A 12,059-nucleotide genomic window follows, 5' to 3' on the forward strand; every position below is an offset into this window, starting at 1 on the left:
TTCTGATGTTGAATAGTTTTATGTAATTGGTAAGTATTAGCCAGATGCTGGCAGGTATGTGAGACAAGAGATCCAAACCTGAATACTGACTGGCTTTGTTTCCAATGAATCTGGGTAATATTGAGCAAGTAATTTACCCTCTTGGGGGTTCAGTTCTTCATCTGTAAAACGACAGGATTAGACTCCAGGTGATATTAAGGACTAGATAATTCAATTATAAAATTACATGATTCTATTTCCAAAGCAATGGAATGGAGACCCCAGTCTTTAGAGTTTTTCATATACTTGTTCTCTGTGATAGGACTTATTAGTTTTGTGTGTACTTAGCAACCCAGCTTTCAGCTTTTGGCATTTACACTTTTCCTTTTCCCAATTTGTGATAAAGTAGAGGGACAGATGGTTTATTAGGCTTTCAAATGCTTGCAATGCTGTTGTTCAATTCAACAATGGTTTTAAACTTTGAAGGTCCACATAGAGCCTGGATTTTGTTTAGAAGGGAAGATAGTTTTAACTCCTCAATTTAAGGATAATAACGTTTACTCCCATATTTTAAAACAACATGTGGATGTAACTCCAAAGGCCTAATCAGTTTCCTTCATTTCTTAACTCATTTCCACATCACACCCTAACTCTTCCAAGTTGCAGTTTTGAAAATGAAGTTACCAGACTCCCAGTTACATGTGCATGTTTTGCCTTCTCCTGACTCACTTAACCCACAAGCTCCTTCCAAATACAAAACCCTTTAATTCAGAAACACAGAAATTTAAATGTGGAAGGGACAAATTCCTCATTTTATAGGTAAGAAAACAAAAGGTTCTGGTGCTCTTTCTACTATGTATTTTATCAAAAAGTGAGGTTAGGTTGGAGGGAAAAACATCTAAAATTTGTGAATTCTAAGCCCCAATAGAAAATTTCATTCTTTTAAATTTAAGTGTCAATACATTACCCCAAAGAGAAAGTAGAGACAACTAAGCAACTCAAAGGTCACCACTGTTATCGCCTTGCTTTGTGCTTTTAATTCGTCAGTGACTCTCTTCGTGTAAGTGTGGACAAGCAATGGTTGAATACCCAAAATGCATCCTAAGTGTGTGGAGGAGTCAGAACAGAAAAGATGGACAAAATGTAAGCAAAGGAAAGTGTGAGCCTGCCAAGAGGTTCCGAGAGCGGACCATAGGGAGGGAAATGAGGACGCGTAGGCGAAGCAGATGCAGCCAAAGGGGTGCAAACTGCGGAGCAGGTACAGGTGGCAGGGAAGGGGCCGGGTACCTGCTGGGGTCCTGAGGCTCCAGCAAGCCAGGAAGAGGGACAGAGACAGGGAAGAGGAACCGGCACAAAAACTGCAGGAGGAAGCCGAGGCCGACCTAGTGAGCAGCGAAGACCTTCCAGAAGAAAAGAGAAGGCGCCAATGCGAGCTTAGAACGATACTGGGGGGTTAGGGAAAGAGTAGGAAAAAGCTGAAGAGGCAGAGAGGGGTGCTGATGAGAGATGGAAAGGGCGCGCAGGGAGGTGGGAAATGAAGCGAAGCCTTCGGGCAGTGGGCAGGTGAGAAGAAGAGCGGGGGCTGTGAGCTGAGGTGGGCCGGTGCGCGCAGGCGGGACGCGCCGCTGACTCAGGGACCCCGAGCCCTCGGCGTCCAAACCGCGCGGGTGGGGGGGGGGGGGGGGGGCGGAGCCTCGAGAGCGTGGGCGGGCCAAAGGGCGGGGCCTGCGCCTGACGCGCCTCGAGGCCGCAGCGGCCGCAGGCCGGGAGGGGCGGCGGCAGCGGCGGCGGCCGCGGGGGAGGGGCACGGCGTCAGCGCGTCGCCGGCTGGGCCGCGCCGGTGGCCAGGAGGGAGAGACAAGGAGGAGGAGGAGGAGGAGGTGAGTAGGCTCCGGGCTGGGGAGCCGCGCGGCCCGGCGGGGAGGCGGGGAGCGCGGCCCCTCCCCTTCCCTCCCCGACGCCCGCCTCGCGGGGCCGCGCGGCGCGGAGTTCCCAGAGGGGCAGCGGCGGCGGCAGCGGTGGCGGCGGCGGCGGCGGCGGCGCGAGGAGTTGGGGGTGGGGGGGGGGCGGAGCTGAGGGCCGCGCGGGCGGTGCGCTTCCCGAGCGCAAGCGCTGCGCTCCTGGTGCCGTGATCCGCGTCGCGCCCGGAGCGGGGCACACGGGCTGCTGCGTTGCAATCCTGCACGCTGGCCATTTTGTGATTTAATTTTTTTGAGTTCTGCGCTTCGTGCGTGCCAGGTTCCCGCGGCCCGGCGCGCCGCCGCCACCTTCTCGAACGGCAGGCGAGGGGCGGGTGGGGGCGCGTTACATCCCCGCGGGGAGAAGGGAGGCCGGGTTCCCGGGGTTGGCCTGAGTAGGCGGAGGGGCCTCCTGGCAGATCCAGAGGCTGCCGGGCCGGGTCCCTTGCGACGCCCGGCCCCAGGCCTTCCTGAAGGGAACCTTTGCGCCTGGCCCCTCTGTCGCCCTCACTTTCTTGCTTTCGTCAGCCCCTCTCCCTCTCGGCCAGTTGAAACGAAAGACCTCATTCGCCCGTTACCCCTTCCCTCCAGTGAGGATCCGGCGTGTACTTATTTTGATCGGGAGCTGGGCTAAGTGTTCTGGTGGAAAGGTTCTCTTAATCTAAGTCTTGTAAATCCAGCCATGTACTCTACAGCGAAGTTGCAGTGCTCCACAATTTAACCTTTAGGCTCCAGGGAGTGCGCGCGCTTTCTCCCTCCCTCTCGCTCTCTCTGTGTCTCTCTCTCAAATACAACTTTTAGAGTCTTCTGAGAACTGTAAGCATTAGATTATCTTTGAGATAATTCTTAAGTTAGCGCCTTCGGGCAGCTCGATGGGAGGTTCAAAGAGAAGGCTTTACACTTTTTCCTCCACCTGTATCACCGTTTGAAATGGAAAACGTTGACTTGACGGTGATTTTCCACCAAGAGGTGGGTTTCACAATGCAGCCCCCGAGTGCTGTGGCTCACCTTGGTTGTTTGGTGCTACCTCTGAAGTTGATTTTAAAGCCCAATGTAGTGGTCAGATAAAGGAGCTGCTGAAAACAAGGTCAGAATAATTCAGTAGAGCCATTTTTTTGGATTCTGTTAACCTGTTTAAGCTAAAGCGTGGCAGGAGTTTCACCTAGGAACCCACGTACCAAGTGCTATGGTGAATTTTAATGCATTCCAGGTCTGATGTGGAATAGATTCTCCTTAGCTCTTTTATTGTATATTTTCCTTAGGATCTTGTATTTAATGAAACAGTTTGAGTATGGAGGGTTGGAGGAGTACGTTTTGAATCATGAGACTTTCTTTGACAAACTTGTAAACTAAATGGCTAAAATATGAACCATGATACTGAGATAAAAATAAGAAACTGAATTTTTGGCATTATCAGTTTGAGAAGTTGACTTCTTTACTCCTGTTTTGAAACCCTGTTGACATTTTAATTTTCTGTACTACAGAAGTACAGAATTTTGTTTTTAAGGGACTTTCGCAGTTTAATCCAAACCCATTATTTCACAGGGAGAAATTAAAGTTTCTTGAAGATATTTAACAAGAGTTAAATAGAACTGGTTGGCTTAATGAACTGAAATGAACACTTAAGTATACAGTTTAGGCCTCTCCGATGAATACTCTTGTGCCAAAATTTGTTTTGATTATGTTATCTTTTTTTTTAAATTTTTTTTTTTCAACGTTTTTTTATTTATTTTTGGGACAGAGAGAGACAGAGCATGAACGGGGGAGGGGCAGAGAGAGAGGGAGACACAGAATCGGAAACAGGCTCCAGGCTCCGAGCCGTCAGCCCAGAGCCTGACGCGGGGCTCGAACTCACGGACCGTGAGATCGTGACCTGGCTGAAGTCGGACGCTTAACCGACTGCGCCACCCAGGCGCCCCTGATTATGTTATCTTAAGAAAAGCCTAGTAATTACTAAATTTTCTTTTTTCTTTTTTTCCTGTTTTGGGTATATGCCTTAGTTTATGATTTGGACCCATTAGATACAAATGACAAATTATGTATAGTTGGGAAATGTTACATTCCATCAGTTGAAATAGTACTTTCCAGTTTGATTGAAATTAGTAATTATTTTCACTTTAAGAACGTTTGTTCATATTCTTGTTTCAGATAGTCTGTTTCAATTCTAGGAGAGTGGCAGTTCAAGATCCTCATATATAAGACTCTGGTGTATGTAATCTTGGTATTGATGAGGAAGAAAGGTGCTATACGCATGTAGTAATTGAATTCCACTTCCCGAGCCAACATCACTTTTCTTGGTGGGCCTCAGATGCAGAGGTCCTGAAGTCCTGGCTAAGGCGGGGTGAATTCTTTGCATCTGCACCACAGTGTTTAGGCTTTTAGCAAATACTTTTTGGTAAATACTTGTGTACGCTTTACCTGGTGACCTGGTCGTATTCTTTCTGTGTAAGCCTCGTGTCTAGTGCTTGTGGTCATTTTGGGCGCAATCAAACTTAAGGGAGCCAAGTGCCTGGAAGTCATGAATCATGATATTGTAAACTTGAAATCATTCCATTTCCATATACGTGCTGAATCAAATATTCTATTAAGCTAAATTCCAGTATTGGAAGAGGTAGCAGGTATCAAATATTTTAGAAAAATTGGGGGGACAAACTTAACTGAGAATTTTATTCTTTTAACATATGTTACTCACTGTGAAGTTCGGAAAAAGGAGCATTATTTAAATTTTTTGATAGGTCACCTCAGTAGAGCTGAAGTAATGTGAATTTTCTAGTGAAATTTTCCACTGGAGCAAAGTTTGACAGCCATCTATTGAGTGACCCTCTAATTGTTACCGTAGGCCACATTTTAAAGTTTTGGTTTCACTTTATAAGGATAAACATTTTTCAGCATATAGACAGACCTTTGTAAGGAGCATGACTTTTGGAGTCCAGACTACCTTGGCAGGCTGTCCTGAAATGATGTATTAAACAGTTTCAGGCTGTATTCGATACGGCATTCTGGTGATACAGTAAAAACAAAAGAACAAAAAACCCGAAAAACTCACTGTATTTTCTTTTTTTCTTAGGCTTATCTCCTCTTTCTTTAATAGATCAGAGTAGTGTGTTTTGTTTATTTATAAAAAAAATTTGAGGAAAAGTTTCAAGCATTTCTTTTGGGAAGTACCACCACTCCACCCTTTGAATAGCTTTGGAAAATGTTTGAGCAAATGCAAGGTCAGTTCCTTCCAGTGAGTCCTATTTGAATATGTAGAGCCATATAAATAATAGCCTTCACAGGGATAACATTTTTGTACTACATGTATTGTTTTCTATGACTCTATTACTGAAAACATTTGTATAGTACAGTAGGGCAGTATTTAATGTATAGGAAGCAAATCTTTCACATGTATCATTGCTGGTTTTTTTGCTAGTCCCAGTCTGTGTGTTCTATCCACTGCAAGTTCTATCCCTTCGACCCAGTTTTTACATTGGTTTTTAAGACTGAAAATACAGGGGTGCCTGAGTGGCTCAGTCAGTTAAGTGTCTGATTTCCAGTCGGGTCATGATCTCATGGTTCGTGGGTTCAAACCCCACATCAGGCTCTGTGCTGACAGTTCAGATTCTGGAGCCTACTTCGGATTCTGTCTCCCTCTCTCTGCGCATTCTCCACTCGTTCTTTCTCACTTGCTCTCAAAATAATAAATAAACATTAAAAAACAAAAAGACTTAAAATACATTAAGACCTCCATCCACTTCCAGACGTGTGATCTGGACTTACTCCGGTGCCCTGAGCGTTCATTGTTCACAGAAGTATGGTATCTCACTGTACCGTTGGCATATGTGCAGTTTGACCATGAGATTCTCATTTTTTAAAACACATTACTCATCAAGAGTTTTGAAAGACATAGCATAAACATTTAATGAGGTGTGTGTGAGGCATCTAGAATATTTCAATGTAGGTTTAGGTGGAATTAGGGTATGGATTCATTAATCAGTAAGAATTAGGAAGACTAATCCTTTCCTGCTACACTTTAAGTTCATACTTAAGTCATTTAAATAGATGAGTGTTTTGTTTTTGAGTATTTATTTTTAAAAGTAACCAGAGAAGCAATTCCACAGCCTTTCTTTAGTAAGTGTTAAATTGTCCATAGAGTTGATATGTTTTCTGGTGTTGTTTCTTTTTGTACACCGGATCCCTTGTGGACCTGAAACCTTGCCTTAAGCCTGCTTAAGAACTCTAACCTCTTGGTCATCTGCCTCTCCTTGCTATATCCCCTATTCCTCTCCTGGACTTGGGACCTGTTCTTGTCCACAGGCAGATGGTTGGGGCTCTATTTCAACCGAGGCAGAACTTGCAGAGCCAAGATACTGTGATACTGCCTCTGGGATTTGAACTTACTGGATTGACGCCTTGGATACTGAGGACAGGCTAGCTGAGAGCTGGGCTCTTTGGCTATTACGATTTGGGCCCATTTTGAGGGTCAGCTTTTCATTTGCATCAGGCTCTAGAACACCCTAGACTTCATCCAGTCATTACTTAGATCCCTTTCCTGACTGTATACCTGTTGGATTCTTTGCCTTCTTAGTTGACTCATGTAATGGGTGATTTATATCCCTCATTTTCAGTGGTAGCTATTTTTAAGTATTTGGTAGTCTACCCATGTCTTCTCTCAGTTTTGAACTTTCATTTGACCAAGTAGCTGTTGTATTTTCCCATGGCACATTTGTTTATGATCTGTCTTTCCTTCTAGATTATGTGTACCCCGAGTGTTGAAACTGAATCTGTGCTCTTCCTGGTGGTGTTCTCAGCACTCAGTACAGTGCCTGGCAAATAGCAGGTGATAAATAAATATTGATTAATATAAAATTCATCCTAGCAGTAAGTTTGTTATCAGTATGGGAAATCAGTGTTCGTACAGAAATTTAGAATTCATACAAGAAGTTTAGACATTTCATTACAATCATTAGTACTACAGAATCTGTATATTTTAAATTATAAGCATATCCATATAAAAAATAGCTTGGCAGGGCATTTATTTAAGAAGCAAAGGTATATAATTTTTGCTATGCATTTTAAGGTGTTGCACGTTTCAGTTTTTCTTGAGTTTGATTAATATGTAATATTTTTTACACATTGAAGTTTTATGGCACTATAAAGAAGTGAGTTTAATGGTCCTCTTTTTGTTCATTAGTAATTGTATACTAAAGAGTAAATTCTCATTAAAAGGCCCTTAAATGCCTGCTCATAAAAAGAGAGACCTCTTTGATTTTGTTCTCCGTACAGTCGTGGTTATTGTTTTGAGGCAGGTCACTAAACTCTTTAGTAGTGTAAACCTTTAAGTTGGTTTCAGAACAGTAGTCAGTCATGTATTGAATACCCAAATTACCATGTCTTCAGACGGTAATGCAAACACTCTGTATTAAAAAGGTAATAACCATAACTTTTTTTGTAGAATTTCTCGTGCTAATTTTTTAAAGAGGACTTTTGAACTAAATTTCCTGTGAAGGCCAACATCTCATACTTTTAATGATAGTGGAGTATACGTGTATGTGTAGAGAGGCGGGGGGGATGGTGTTTTTGGTAGTGGTATTTTTAAGTGGACAGTTTACTAATTATGGTGAGGTAACATTTTACAACTCTAAAAGGAAAACTTCAATTATCTGAATGAAATTAGGTACATGAAATTAATTCAGATAAATGGGGGAATCCTTAGTGTAAATGATGCATGTCAAGAGACATGACCTCAATCTTGTTTTTTTGTTTTTTGTTTTTTTTTTTCTATATATGTCAGCTGCTTTTACATTACTAGATTGTGATTTTTTTTGGTGATGGGAGGAGGTAAAGTTTGCTGTGTAGTTTTTTGTTTTTTTCCTTTGCCACAAAGGGAATCCAGAATGTGGTATTCTGTGAGAAGTGTAATTGCTCATCTCTCGCCTGTGCTGCCCTGCCCTTTTAGGTGGTATACCACAGCCTTCCATTTTGTCACCTTCCTGTCAAATGTCAAATGTGTTTGTGGAATACACATGCAGTTTGTTTGAGAATACAGTTTGTTTGAAATTAAAGCCACACCCCTCTATCCAATCACAAGATGTTTATCCTTCCCAAAAGCTGAGTTACAAGAAGTTAAGATGAATTGAGCTGGGTAAACCTTAATTCCTTCCCTGTCCCCCATAAGGTTTAATATGAAGCAGTATCTTAAGATGTAGGACCTTAAAATAGAAACAAACACTGGGGCATAACCCCTGGCTTTTATGGATCCTTATTTGAAATGAAAATTTTGCTGATTGATTAGAGTTTAGGAATGCTTTAGGAAACTGATTTCTGCTGTTGTTTATTAAGTGTGCAGCACTCTTGGGCTCCTGGCATCTGAAAGCTATTGTGTAAAGAGTAGACAGCCTCTGTAGCTGTGATGACATTTTTCTCTAGGCATTCTTTTGTTTTGTTTTTGAACAGAGATAGGGTTATCTCAGCTATGGGGATGTGTGTAGAAATTTTACTTCTCTTTTCAACATTACCTGTTGACATTTTACCTAAAGCACCTGTGGACATTTTTTACTTTCATTCTTCATTTTCAGCATGTAGCTGCTTCCTTTTTGCCTCTAGGTCTTTGAGATACAAGATGATTCATATCTTGATTACCTTGGGTAAAGTGGATATGATATCAGCAAGTTCTGTATCCAGACCTTGTGAACAATTCCTAGGTCATTGCCTGAGACCTTCTTAAATATATGCAGGCAGTGTGATTGAAGAGCTTAGGCTTCAGGGTCAGTCGAAACTGATTTTGACCCTGTACCATTTATGAACAGCATATCTTTGGGGAAAGTTAGTTACTTTTCTGGGTTTCAGTTTCCTCAGAATAATCTTACCTGTATTGATTTATTGTCATATACAGATAAGTGTTTAATGGTGTGAGTTAGTTCATCATCTACCTAGATCATTTTAAAAGGAAGTAGGTTTTATTCTATTTGAAGACAGAGATAATCAAATTAGTAAAAATCTTTTCAAATAGAGGTCTTGCTCATTTGAATTTAAAACTATGTAAGATTCTTGCAACAGTCGATCTATTTATATACTCAGGGTACACTGATATGTGACATAGAGAGGTAGAATATGTAGCATACTTTTGAATTAAGACAGACTTGGATTTGTCTATAGGTGATCTAGCACTTGGGTAACCTTTGGGAAGGGAACTTTACTTTCTTGACTCAGTTTTCATCTGTAAAATGGGTAATAAAAGTGTAAAGAATAATAAAGGGTGAAAAAGGATAATATGTTGTTGTAAAGACTTCAAAGAGGAAGTATGCAAAATACTTAGTAATGCCTGAATCCATAAATACTGATAGTTGTTATTGTGACCTCAGACAAATGACTTCCCCTCTCTCTACTTCAGGTTTCCTCATCTGTAGCATATCAGAGAACTAGTAGAATTATTATGAGGATTTAATGAGATAATACATGTAAGTGCTCATTTCATGTTAATTGGTGTTACATTGTTTGGTTTCCAAATGAGTAGGACCAATTTTGAATTAAAATGAAAGAATTTGTACAGATATTTAATATAATTCTTATGTTGCAGGATATTTATTATCAATTTGGGGATGGCAACTTATCATTTATAGCTTTCATTGTTTCCTTAAGACAACAGTTCTCAGACTGTGATATGTAGACCCCTGGGGGTTGCCGAGAGCCTTTTAGGGGGTCTGTGAGGTTAAAACTTTTTTCATAGTAATACGGACTTCTTGCTGTTCCCATTGCTTTGACATTTGCCTCACTGATACTAAAACGATGGTGGGTAAAACTGTGGGCATCTTAGTAGATATTAAATGGCAGTGGCATCAAACTGTACTAGTAATCATTGTATTCTTTATTACCATGCTTTCCCAGTAAAAAAACAAAACAGAAAAGCCAGTTTCACTGAATAATGTCCTTGATGAAGCAGTAAAAAAAATTTTTATTAAATCTTCATCCCTGAGTACACTTTGTTTTAATACTCTTTGTGATGAGATAGGAAATACGCAAAAAACATTGCTGCTGCGTATGCAGAGTACATTGGTTGGCTCAAGGAAAAACCCTTCTATGATTTTTTTGAGTTTCAAACTGAATTAGTCGTATTTTTCATGAAACATCACTTTTATTTGTAATAATGACTACCAAACTATGATTATTTAGATTTAGATATTTGGCAATCATTTTCTTGAAAATGAACAAAGTAAGCCTGTCACTTGGGGGAAAACAACTGGTAATACTTGTTGCCAATGATAAAATTTGAGCTTTCAAGTGAAAATTAAAATTTTGGAGAACTTGTATCACCTGCTGTGCCCTTCTCAGCTTCCCAGTACTTAAAGACTTTTCTGATGAGATGGGTAATGATATTAATGAATCTGCGTTTTTGCTGTGGTATTAATTAGTTAATTATGTCAAGATTTGGAATATAAACAAATGCAAGGAGCTGATATTTTCAAAGTGATCAGCGTTACAAAATTATTGGTAAAAAGCCCTTATAAAAAGCAAGTAACAGGGATGTCTGGGTGGCTCAGTTAAGTGTCAGACTCTTGATCTCTACTCAGGTCATGATGTCACTATTGGTGAGCTTCATCCCTGCATCGGGCTCTGTTGACAGGTGTAGTCTGCTTGGGATTGTCTGTCTCCGTTTCTCTCTGCCTCTCTCTCTCTCTCTGTCAAAAATAAATAAAACATTAAAAAATAAAAGCAAGTAACAGAATACAAAGAGTTTATGTGATAATAGGATCCGTGTTATAGATAACCTTCAAACTCCAGCTTGTCAAGTTTTGGTGTAGTATCAAAGAACATTCATAATTATTTGAAAAGGCAATTCATATTAACGTTAATTCCTTTTTTATTGAAATCAAAACAACATATCACAACAGATTGAACATAGAAGAAGATAGGAGAATTCATCTTCTATTAAATTAGAAAGAAATTTCCTTTTTTTTTAAAGGAAAGTAATTTTTCATAAAGTATGTTGTCATATTACATATGCCATTGAAATTTTAAAATGAATTAATACTTAAACTTTTCTCATTTAATTTCTAATATAGTAAATATTGACAATTCTGCCTCACATTAACAAAAAGTCGAGAATTCTCAATTTTTGAGAACACAAAGGAGTTCTGATACTAAAAAGTTTGAACTGTTCCCTAAAGGGAAGGAGACTAGATTCATCAAAAGATTAAAGTTCTGAAGGTTTAATCTTTTGAGTGTTCCTTTGGAATATGGACTATATGCCTCTACTTTATTTTTCTGGATTTGAGGGTATGTTGCTGGACTTCTGGGTTATTCCCCAAGTGGGCAGAGGGTTCCTGTATGTGTTATTGAAGAAGATTTTCCTTTTATTTAAGATTGGTGCTACCTATATGCTACTCAGAATTGAGATAAGGTTAATGGTCATTTCAGTCAGCCTCTTCATTTTTGATACAAACTGTTTTGTTTGTGTTAGAGCTATTCATGCAGGTTTCAGAATTGTTCAGCATGGCAGTCTATTTCAAAGTTGTAGTGAAATTCACTGCTAAAAATAAACTGCCATTTTCTCTGAAGTCTTTACATGAGGCTAATCTGTTCTGCTATAAAGTCTTCCTGACATATCATAGCTGTTTTCTAGTATAGTCAGTCTACAACTTATTTGTGATTATTTGCAGCAATATAATATAAATTACAGATGGGTTCTGTGCCATTAATAGAATGGACATAGCTTCATTGTGGACTGTTGGCATGTTTCTTTGGGGAATTATATTCTCACTGGTAGAAGTCAAGCCAAATGCATTTCTCCCATTTTAGTCGGACAGTGGCAGGAACCCCCCGCCCACTTTTCCCTTACTGTAGAAATGGGATTGTTAAAGCTTTGATAGAAGGAAGAGAGACATTCTGAGGCAGTGCTCAAGAAACACAGATACTTTGAGCTCCCCAAGTGAGTAAAGGGTAATTGTTAACACGCTCAGGTGAAGCAGGTGTAGAAACTTTGGGCTAATTGGCAATGATGAAAGGAAAAAGAAGGGATGTTCTGAATGCTGCTTGGGAATGAGATATTCCCTTTTTAGGGTAGTTGCTAAAAAATAAGAGATGCCTTAACATGGGTAGTTCTAGGTTGGGAAATCCATTTATATAGAATTTTTTTTTGTTGTG

General features: G+C 40.5%; 1 protein-coding gene across 28 annotated transcripts in view; it reads left to right on the forward strand.

Moving 5' to 3' along the window:
* Nucleotides 1–1,720: 1,720 nt before the first annotated feature.
* Nucleotides 1,721–12,059, forward strand: part of GTDC1 (glycosyltransferase like domain containing 1) — a 404,807-nt gene continuing 394,468 nt past the window's right edge. For 17 of the 28 annotated variants that reach the window (XR_009257563.1, XR_009257564.1, XR_009257566.1 and 14 more), the window contains exons 1-2: nt 1,721–1,859; nt 6,670–6,756. The gene's annotated coding sequence lies outside the window, so the exon portion shown is untranslated. Of the gene's footprint in view, nt 1,860–2,288; nt 3,025–5,183; nt 6,757–10,993; nt 11,193–12,059 lie in introns of those variants that run through there. The other 11 variants (XM_058715380.1, XM_058715401.1, XM_058715385.1 and 8 more) reach the window with 8 other exon arrangements.

Source organism: Neofelis nebulosa, chromosome 2 (genome assembly GCF_028018385.1).
Source record: "Neofelis nebulosa isolate mNeoNeb1 chromosome 2, mNeoNeb1.pri, whole genome shotgun sequence".
In the NCBI taxonomy this organism is placed as follows: Eukaryota; Metazoa; Chordata; class Mammalia; order Carnivora; family Felidae; genus Neofelis; species Neofelis nebulosa.